Below are 11,022 nucleotides of genomic sequence, written 5' to 3' on the forward strand. Positions count from 1 at the left end.
AGGTGGAGTTACTACTAAGCTGGACTAGGAGAAAGGGTCCATTCAACACAGAGGGAGCAGAGTTGTCCTTCCAGTGGGCATAGAAAGCCAATAGGAAGTCCAGGGCCAAGGGATCTCCAGCCAGAATCCAGAGAGCATGGTCAGCACCCAAAATTTGGAGGGGATGATCATTGCCTCAGTAGTCTCAAAAAACAAAAGATTATTTTCAGACTGTGAGAAGTAATGTAGATTGTTCATGCGTTTTTACTTGTTTGGTGTTCATCATCCCTTCTTCCCATTCAATTCCTCCATTTGGAATGGAGATGTCTGTTTTGTGCCTACTTTACCGTAGTACTTCAGAAGCAGATAACGTGTGCTAGATTCATAGGTGAAGGGGAATTTTGCCTGAGGATGGAATTTGGACTTGGAATTGATTTAAAACTTTGGGAATGATGGGATGAAACTTTTTACATGTGCAAGGACATGCATATAGGAGGGGGTCAGAGGTTGGAATATCATGGATTAAATTGTGCTTTCCTAAAATAGGTGCCTATATGGCAGAGCCACACTTCTCAGTGGTTTGACAGCTATGCAATGATACTATCCTCAATGCTGTGACATGATTAGCCAATCATTTATAAGGGGATTACAGTGAGATGCAGCATTCTTACTCAAGTTATAGCACTGAACTGATGGAAAGGAAGCTTGCCTGGATGTGGCCTCCATAATTCTTTATTTTACAAGAAATACGAGGAGCGAAGGTGAGCAGAGAAGGAGGAACTTGACTACTACTAAGAAAGATCTGCCAGGAATTAACTGCATACTTTGTACACAGAGTCACTGTACTGAAAATGTCCTAGACCCAGGAGAAGATTGATAGCAACACACGTGGAGATCTCCAAGGAATAGTAGGCTTACCTATGTGAAAGAAAATAAGGACCTTCTTAGAAAGTCTTCCCTTGGAGCTAGGGTGCTGAAGTGAGTCTTCTGGCTTTCTAAACTTTGGAGAATAAATTTGTTAAATAGATTCACTTGTGATATTTCTGTTACAGGGACAAAGTGAATAAATAGTATCAATATAATTAGAACCTAATGCAGGTATTAGAAGGTTACACAATAATTGATCATCTACACTGAAACTAGGTTCCAGTGAAAAGCTGTTAAATTTTTTTTAAATCTAGGCACATTTTTTTGTTGTTGTTGTTTTTTTATTTTTTTTCTATAATTATATTTTATTAATTTTCATAAACATTTACAGAGATTTTGGGCTTCCACTCATTCATTGTTGCACTATTCTCTCTACCCTCCCCCAGTTTGTTCTTGTCCAAATGCCACAGTGCTTGTCAAAGCCAGTTCTGATTAATCTTCTTTGTCAGTGTATCCTTTGCCATTCCCTATCACTCCTCCCTGAGAGAGACTTCACCCTGAGTCATAAGGAAAAGGGGACGGCGTATTCTCTTAGCTACTTCCTGCTGAAAAGGGACGCTGTGGGTTTCAGGGTGAAGATCTTCTCTCACTACTCTAAAGGGCCCCTTTGGCAGTAGGAAACACATAGACTATTATGGAAATTGATTTTGGAATTCAGATGCACTCTTATTGATTGTGCTTGGCCGTACATGTACATATCCTTCAAGATGTATCATGGGGGTGTTGCAACCTAGAAGACACAAATTTGACTAACAAGTTATAAGTACATGAGTCAAAAATTATGGAAAAGTAAAACAAAAGATTCTTTCATTGTTTTACAAACCCTCCCCCAGGTCCCCTCCACCATGCAGCCCTCGCTCTAGTCTAAATCTAGGCACATTTAAAGAATAATGTTTTAAAAGCTAGAATCTTGAAATTATTGACTATTTCCCAGTTTAATTTCCAGACGGAGTTATAAAAGATATAATGTGTTGTTTGCATTAGCAGTCTAGTTCCTCAGTTCATGTCCTTACTCAGCATTCTCTTTTTCAGTCTACAGATAGTCCTGAATACATATTTTACCATTTTAGAGAAAGTATCTGGTTGGCTGTTTCTTCAGTATTAACTTTTTTTTTTATGTTTCCATGAATTAAAAAAATCCAGTTGAAATTTCTTTTTTATCATTCAATGATGCATTTAATTTAAGGTGAGTTTCTCCTCCCTATGAGGAAGCCTCCCTAAGAACCAGTCTTTCAGGAATAATGATTACCAAGCTATTTGATAATGAGAGGGTGGATCAGTCATATGTCTAGCAGGGAGGTAGCATTATGTTAGTAACATTTTCAGCTCACCTTTCAATGTGGCAAGTATTTTCAGTTTGATGAATAAATCTGGTGACCAGATGTAACATTTAAATTTTTTTAAAAGAAAAACGTACTTAGTATATATTATCTGTATACGCATACACTTGGGTTCCAAGATTTTCATATTTAGGTTCTCATAGTGAAAATTTAATAAAGATATTATCACCAAACAAATACCTACTCTTCAATGTCTTATTTATCCAACAGTGCTTGTTTTCTTCATGCTGAATTACTACTGTTAGTTTTGTAAGGGTGGCATCTGATTTTTCCTCAGAAAGAAAAGGAAGATGGAATTTTTAGGGAGGAAATAAACAGTGAAGGAAACTTTGGAAAGAAGTCTCTTAAATTACTATTAGAGTTTATATACTGCAGTCTACCCTAAAGATTAACTGTTTAAGAAATCTAGGACCATCTTCAGAGTTGTTATGTGTCGTCGAGTCGTTTCCGACTCATAGCGACCCTATGCACAACAGCCCTAAACCCTGCTCTATCCTGCGCCAACCGCACCGCCTCTGACACACCCATCCCGATTACCCCAGTCACCGAATCAATCCATCTTATAGAGGGTCTTCCCCTCCTGCACTGTCCCTCCACCCTCCCAAGCATGATGTCCCTCTCCAAGGACCCGTCCCTCCTGGCAACATGTCCAAAGTATGTCAGACGAAGCCCCAGAATCCTTGCCTCCAAGGAGTAACTTGGTTTAATCCTCTCTAAGATGAATCTGTTTGTTTTCCTGGCAGTCCATGGTACATTCAGTATCCTTCTCCAGCACCACAGCTCAAAAGCATCCACTCTACTTCTGTCCTCCTTAGTCATTGTCCAACTCTCTGATGCATAACAAGCGATTGCAAATACCATGGCCTGTATCAGGCGCACCTTAGTCTCCAGAGAGACACTGTTGCTCCTGAGTACCTTAGCAAGGTCCCTAACAGCAGACTTTCCCATCGCGATACGCTTTTTGATTTCCTGACTGCTGGTGCCAAGAGTGTTGACTGTGAAGCCGAACAAACTGAAGCTGTGAACACTCTCAATCTCTTCGTCATCCATCCTGACGCTGCCACTTGGTCCAGTGGCGAGAATCTTTGTCTTCTTGACATTGAGCCTTAGTCCATACTGAAGGCTGCAGTCCTTGACCCTTCACAGCAAGTGCATGAGATCCTTCTCAGTTTCAGCAAGCAGGGATGTGTCATCTGCATAACGGAGATTGTTAATAGATCTTCCACCAATCCTGATGCCACAATTCTCCTCATAGAGCCCAGCCTCTCGAATAATCTGCTCTGCATACATGTTGAAAAGGTATGGAGACAGGATGCATCCCTGGCGTACACCCTTCCCAATTTTGAACCATGCAGTGTTACCCTGCTCTGTTCTGACTACTGCCTCTTGGTCCAAGTATAGGTTTCCTATTAGTACAATTAAATGTTCTGGGATTCCCATTCTTCTCAGAGTCAGCCACAGTTTGTTATGATCCACACAGTCAAATGCCTTTGCATAATCAATGAAACACAGACATTCTTCTGGTATTCTCTGCTTTTAGCCAAGATCCATCTAACATCAGCAACAATATCCCTAGTACCACGACCCCTTCTAAACCCAGCCTGGACTTCCGGCGGTTCTCTGCTGATGTGCTGTTCTAATCGTTTTTGGATGATCTTCAGTAGAATCTTGCTTGCATGTGAAATCAATGACACTGTTCTGTAGTTTCCACACTCAGTTGGGTCACCTTTCTTTGGAATGGGAACAAATATAGATCTCTTCCAGTCAGTTGGCCAAGTGGTTGTTCTCCAGATTTCTTGGCACACCTTGGTGAGCACATCCAGGGCAACATCTGTTATCTGAAATACTTCAATTGGTATACCATCTATTCCTGGGGCCTAATTTTTTTGCTATTTCCTTCAAAGCAGCTTGAACTTCTTCCTTCATCACCATAGGCTCTTGCTCATACATTGTCACTGAATCCATCTCCACATCTTCCAGATATCCTTTCTCCTTCCTATTATTACAAATTAATTACTACAAATTATTATAAACCTATTACTAATAACAGAATGAAAAGTTATTTTTTCATACTCTCTTTGGACTAGAGTTCTGGATGCAAATTTATGTTTTGTCAATAGGGAGCATTGAAATGAAATTTTTGGAATGCAGAAGTGAAGTAGATACCTTTTTTCTACAGCAGTATGATTAAATAGGTGGGTTTCTACAGACATAAATGTTGACAACAAATGGACTATATGGTTCCCTTTCTTGGCAACAGTTTTGTGAATGTGAGTAGTGGTGATGGTGATAGCAATGATGGCAGACCTGGGATGCAGAGGACACATGAATTGAGAGTCAAAGACTAGAAGTGGCTCTCAGGCTTTCATTCCTCCATGCTATCAATAAGTTGATAAGGATCTAATTATTTGAGTCAGTGCTAATATTGCTTGAAAAAGGAGCCTTGCTGGCACAATGGTTAATCAAAAGGCTGGTGGTTCAAACACACCCAGTGGATGCATGGAAGAAGAACCTGACCATCTGCTTCCATAGAAATTACAGTCACTTGGCCGAGGGTCAAGCTAGTTCTTTGTCATATGTGGTTGCTGTGCTGTGAGGTGGAGGGAGTGAGTACCATAGATGCTTTGCTAAGGAGCATATTACCTGGGTTAGATTGAGTCACAAGTGACTCGATGGCACATAACAACAACAAGGAGCATGTATGGCAGAAGTGGTGTCAGGGAAGGAAAGAAGCAAAATGTAAATTCAAGGGCCTGCAATAGTAGTATAAAGTTTATAGCAGTCTAGTGGCCTGTAGGATGTTGATATATTCCAAGAGTGAAGACAGTTTATATCATTTATCTCCTAACAGTATTAAAGAGGCACAGTGATCAATTTTGTTGGATTTTAAAACAAAACACATCTAAGAGGGTTCTACTTACTCATATCTAGTTATTCGTGAAACAGAATTCCGAATAACATCCACATTGAGAGAGAACGCTTACTACAAGTCTGGACTGCAGCACAAGCTACCTTAATTTTCTGATTCAAGATTAAATATGCTCAGTATCTGGCAGAAACCTAGATGCAGAATCACAGCGAGGCCCCAAGGATTTTAAAACAAAACATGACCTAAACTAATAAGCTATTCTTAAAAGAAACAGTTCTTGGATTGCTTTTGGGTTATGGTAGAGAATATCCATAGAATACTCAATGATCATGTAACCTGAGCTCCCCTTCATAGATGAGGTGTTATCTGATCCTTAAGCAAAAAAATACAGCACAACAACACACTCTGTTATCAAATGATGATGATGAAAGCAAGCGTAAGTGACCTTTGAACTATGATTACACCCTTTCTTATTACTTCACCACTTAGTCTTCAACCCACACAAGTGACCTCTTGAAGGGTTCTGTGAAATTTTGGCTGAGAAAGCTTGTGTTTTGTATTTTACAGCTCTGATCCATAAAACCTTGTTTTATGTTCTTAGCTGCTAGAACTTTGGATTATATTCTCTTAGATCTCATGAGCTGATGAGTCTTTTTTTCTTGGATGTGAAGATTCTGAAGCTCCATTTGACATATTTTGGGTATGTCACAAGGAGGGACCAGTCCTTGGAGAGGGACATCATGCTTGGGAGGGTGGAGGGACAGCACAAGAGAGAAAGATTGTCGATGAGATGGATTGACTCTGTGACTGGGGTAATGGGTGTGGGTGTGTTGGAGACAATGAGGTTGCACAGGATAGAGCAGGGTTCATAGTTATTGTACATAGGGTCGCTATGAGTGACAAGTGACTCAATGGCACTTAACAACAGCCACAGCAACATGTTTTTGAATTGTGATGGTACTGGTGAAGAGTACTGAGAATACTAAAACTGCTAAAATAGAGGTAAGTGCAACTAAGGTGCTCCTTAAAGACAAGGATGGTAACACTTTGTCTCTTGTACTTTGGGCATGTTGTCAGGGGACATCAGTCCTTGGAAAAAAGGACATAATTCTTGGGAAAGTAGAAGATCAGAAAAAGAGAGGGAGTCCATCAAAGAGATAATTGACACAGTGACTAAGACAATGGACTTGAGCATGGTAGAGATGGTAAGGATGATGCAGGAAAAGGCAAAATTTCAATCTCTTGTTCATAGGGTCACTATGAGTCGTAGTCTATTTGATGACACTTAACAACGTCAACATGTCAGCTGGTTTTTTAGCTGAATCCAGTCAATAGGAGGTACTAAGTAGTGATCAAAAGTGGAGGAATAGAGAAAATAGAGTATCCCTTCATACTTTCTCTCTGTTTTGTTTTGGTGTTACATCTCTGACATCAGCTGCTCTGTTCTGTAACTACAGCTCTTCCTGAGCATATTCCAATAGTTTTAATTCTCAATAGGCTCTAGTAACACTGTTTTCTCCCTTGGTTTTTTTTTTTTTACTTCCAGAGATAGCAATAACTTCATGCTCTTGCTTTTTCTGGCCGTCTTACTTTTCCTTGTTTGTTCCTTCAACACTACCTGAAATTCTAAAAGCAATTCCTTCATTAAAGTATTCTTATTTAGGCTATATGAGATAAATTATAATCCATAATTGATCCAGGATCTATAGACTTTGAAATAGCAGATGCAAGCATCATATCTCTAAAGGAAAATGCCTTCATTGATAGGATACTGGGCAGTAGATCTCATTATTCATTGTTTCTTGACATTAAAAAAGTGACAAAAGTATAAATTTACCTTATTTTAACCAGTTGATAATTATTTGACAAAACCTGAAAGGAATAAAATTGAGGATTGAGGACAAGATATTCTGAGAAGGTTCAAGTGTGACATTATTTGTGTTCCATGTAAATGCTTCTAAAAGGCACACACTGTGGAAAGGACTCTCAATAAACATGGGAAAGATGGCCTGTTCTGTGATTTTATTATCTTTCCCTAGTCATTTCATGGTCACTCAGTGGCTCAAAAACAAAATATGAAGGGTAAGTATAGTGTACTGATTGGTGGTCTCAAAGAGATTAGGTCTTAATTTCTGGAATCTGTAATATTACCTTTGGGGAACGGGTCTTTGTAGATATGGTTTAGTTATCTTACATGATAACATTATCTCATCATCTTTGTAGATAGAATATCATCATTTTGAGATGATGAGATGCTTGTGGATTATCATGTTGGGTTCTAAATGGTACAAACACAAGTCTTTATGAGAGATAGAGGGAGATTTGTCACATATAGAGAAAAGAACAAAATGGAACATAGTTTTTTGTTAGACTTTTCCTCTTGCTGTAACAACAACAATAGGCTCAAGCACAATAAAGGAAAAATGGCACAAGATCTGGCAGTGTTTTATCTAGGATCACTAGAAGCCAAAACTTACTTTAGGGGACCTAACAACATAAACAACAACAACACATTCAGGTACTCTTCTAAATAAACTTTGAAGAAATGTTTTTCAATACCTGATGGGGTGCCAAAAATGACATAACTTGGCATGTCTAAGCATATCTTGATTCTTAGATTATCTCATGACTTAGTCTGAGTGCTTGAAATAAGCATTTAAGAGGTAATACAAGAAAGCTTAAGAGAGGGGGCCAAGAGAGTAGGAAAAGGGAATAAGGAGTATACTGTATTTTAGCCTGAGTACCATTGTGGGTCACTAAAATACAATTCTGTTGTGAACTCTAGAAGCCAACATGCAGAAATATTATAATTTTGTTTTAGGACTCATCTATCTATGGATTTTCATCAATCTTTGGTTGATTGTTGCCCGGGGAAAGTGTTACCTATACCCAGACTTTCCATCTTCCTATGTCTGTTGTTAGGTTCAGAAATCTTTAAAGGATTTTTAAAAATTCCAGCAAAGGAAACAGCAAAAAAACAGGGGTGTGAGGTGGAAGAAAGTGCCTGATTAAGAGCTTGAAATGGGACACTGACGGGGGAAGAATATTCCACATATCTGAAATCATAAGAAAGCTGAGACAATGTGGTTCAGAGAATCAAATATGAACTGACACTTAAAAATTTCCCTGGTTTTTTCCCAGGAAAGACCACTCATCAGTTTACAGTGCAGTATTTTCAATATATAGTTATTTATCATATTCCTTAGGCACAAAAATTCTTCACGTGGACAATAAAGTTTTTACAGGTACTTAAGAGCCATTGTTATTATTTGATTGCTTATATAATTTTATATTAATATTTTGATACTATTTATTACTTCTTAAGAATAATTCTAGTAAATGGGCTAAATGAAGAAGACTGGTATCAGGATTTGATGAAGACTCATTAATAACCTGCACTTTGTGGATGGCCCAACCTTGTTTGCAGAAGGTGAAGAAGATTTAAATTTCTTACTGAAGAAGATCAAACACTATAGTTTTCCATATGGATTACATTTAAATGTCAAGAAAGCAAAAATCTTCACAGCCAGTTCCAACAGGCAACATTACAATATATGGAAAAAAGTTCAAGTTGTCAATGGTTTCATTTAATTGGATCCACAATCCACACCCATGGTACTAGCAGTCAAGAAACTAAAAGACAAATCCTATTGGGAAAACCTGTTGTTATAAAGGACCTCGCCAAAGTGCTAAAGAGCAATGATGTCAATTTAAAGGCCAAGATACCCTGATCCAACACATTTCATTTTTTTCAATTGCTTCCTGTGTATTTGAAAGGGTTTTTTTACTGTTTGTGTATCTTTTTAAAAAAATTATTAATTTTAATGAAAATTTACAAAGACTTTGGATTTCCATTCATTCATTGTTACGCTTTTCTCCCTGCCTTGCACCACCCCCCCCAAAAAAAAAGTAAAAGAAAAATTCTTTCATTTTTATACAATCTCTCCTCTCAGGTCCACTCCACTATGCAGCCTTTGTTCTGGAGTCCTGTCATGACAATAATACCTAATAACATATCCCTTTTAAACAATTTTCCCCCTCAACTGTTTCAGTGCAGTTAAGTCCTAATCCACAACATTAACAGCCTTTCAAGCATCCTGAAAAATCTACAAACAAGAAAGGGTAGACTAGATGAATGGGACCTTCTAAGAATCAAAGACCTATGCACATCCAAAAACTTCTTCAACTGGGTAAAAAGGGAAGCTACAGACTGGGGAAAAGTATTTGGTAATGACATGTCAATAAAGGACTTATATCTAGAATTTATGAAAACTCGAGCACCACAACAAAATGAAGGTGAACATTCCAATTGAAAAATGGGCACAGGATATGAACAGACACTTCATCAAAGAAGACACTCAGATGGCCAACAAATCCCTAGCTCTGAGATGCAAATCAAAACAACTATGAGATATCATCTCACACCAGTAAGAATAGCAAAACTTAACAGAACAGCAAATAACAAATGCTGGCGAGGCTGTGGAGAGACTGGAACCCTTATTCACTGTTGGTGGGAGTGTAAAATGGTGCAACCACTGTGGAAGGCTGTATGGCACTTTCTCAAAAAGTTGCAAATAGAAATGCCATTTGACCCAGCAATTCCACTACTGGGAATATACCATAAAGAGACCATAACTACCACCCAAGCAGATATATGCACACTCATGTTTATTGCGGCTTTGTTCACAATAACAAAAAGTTGGAAACAACCCAAGTGACCATCAACAAATGAATGGATAGAGAAGCTCTGGTATATTCACACAATTGAATACTATGCTGCATTGAAAAACAAGGAACTCATGAAATATTACTCGAAATGGGTGACCTTGGAGGACATTATGCTGCATGAAATATCTCAGTCACAAAAGGACAAATACTATATAGTGCCACTGTTGTAAAACGAGACTGATATCAGGATTGAGGGGAGACTGAAAAAGATGGGATAAGTAATGCATTTGAAAGTTTTGAGGAAGTGCAACCAGGTTTCTCCTTGGAAGTTAGAAAGGTGAGACAATACTTTGTTCTCACATACTTCGGGTATATTTCAGGAAAAGCCAGTCATTGGAAAAAGAAATGCTGAAAAAGGTGAAGGGTCAGAGAAAGAAAGGAAGAGCCATAGCGACATAGATTGGCATGTGACTTTAACAACAGGCTAGAAAATAGAAGAGATCTTGAGGATGGCACATGATAGAATGAAGTTCAGCTTTGTTCTTCATAGGATTTCTGAGTCTCAGTTGACTAGACAGTGCCTAGCTACAACATTTAATACTAAAAACATCCTGAGATAGAAATAACAAACGCTTTGAAAAATACATATAAAGTTTTATAATGCAAAATAACTATTTCTTACTGAGTTCTGTTACACAAAAGCAACACTTTAATGTTGTTTTCAGTTAAAATTATGGCAGTTACCTACATGTTTCTAAATAATAAATATTTTCTCCTGCTCTTAAATTTGTTGAGACATGTTATATTGAGTTTCTACTATCATAGTTGAGGATTCAGCTCAGTTGTACATACCATTTCCACTTTATTTGTCTAAATTAGAAGTTGCTTAAGAGAAAACAAATATTTGAACAGTCTTAATCTAAATTTTATTTCTGTGTTAGTGACCTATTTTCCCTATTTGGTAAGTTTTATTTATCCCTAAATTATGGAAATTTCACAGTGATCTGTCTAGATGTGGCTCGCTCTTCACTTGTCTTTTTTTAATTTTTTTTAATTGGGAAAAACATATTGGGGGTACAAGGAGGTGAGGGTTGGGGGCAGAAGGGTGAGGATGGGTCAGTATGCAGTTGCAGAGCTGCACAGTTTGGTCGGTGGGGGGAGCAGGTGAAGGAAATGATGAGGGTCCAGTGGGGACCAGATGCTACAGAGGAATGACAAGCATTTTCCAATAGTAATTAA

The sequence above is a fragment of the Elephantulus edwardii genome, unplaced genomic scaffold (genome assembly GCF_000299155.1).
Source record: "Elephantulus edwardii isolate Elephantulus edwardi_28Jun2011 unplaced genomic scaffold, EleEdw1.0 scaffold00229, whole genome shotgun sequence".
NCBI lineage: Eukaryota > Metazoa > Chordata > Mammalia > Macroscelidea > Macroscelididae > Elephantulus > Elephantulus edwardii.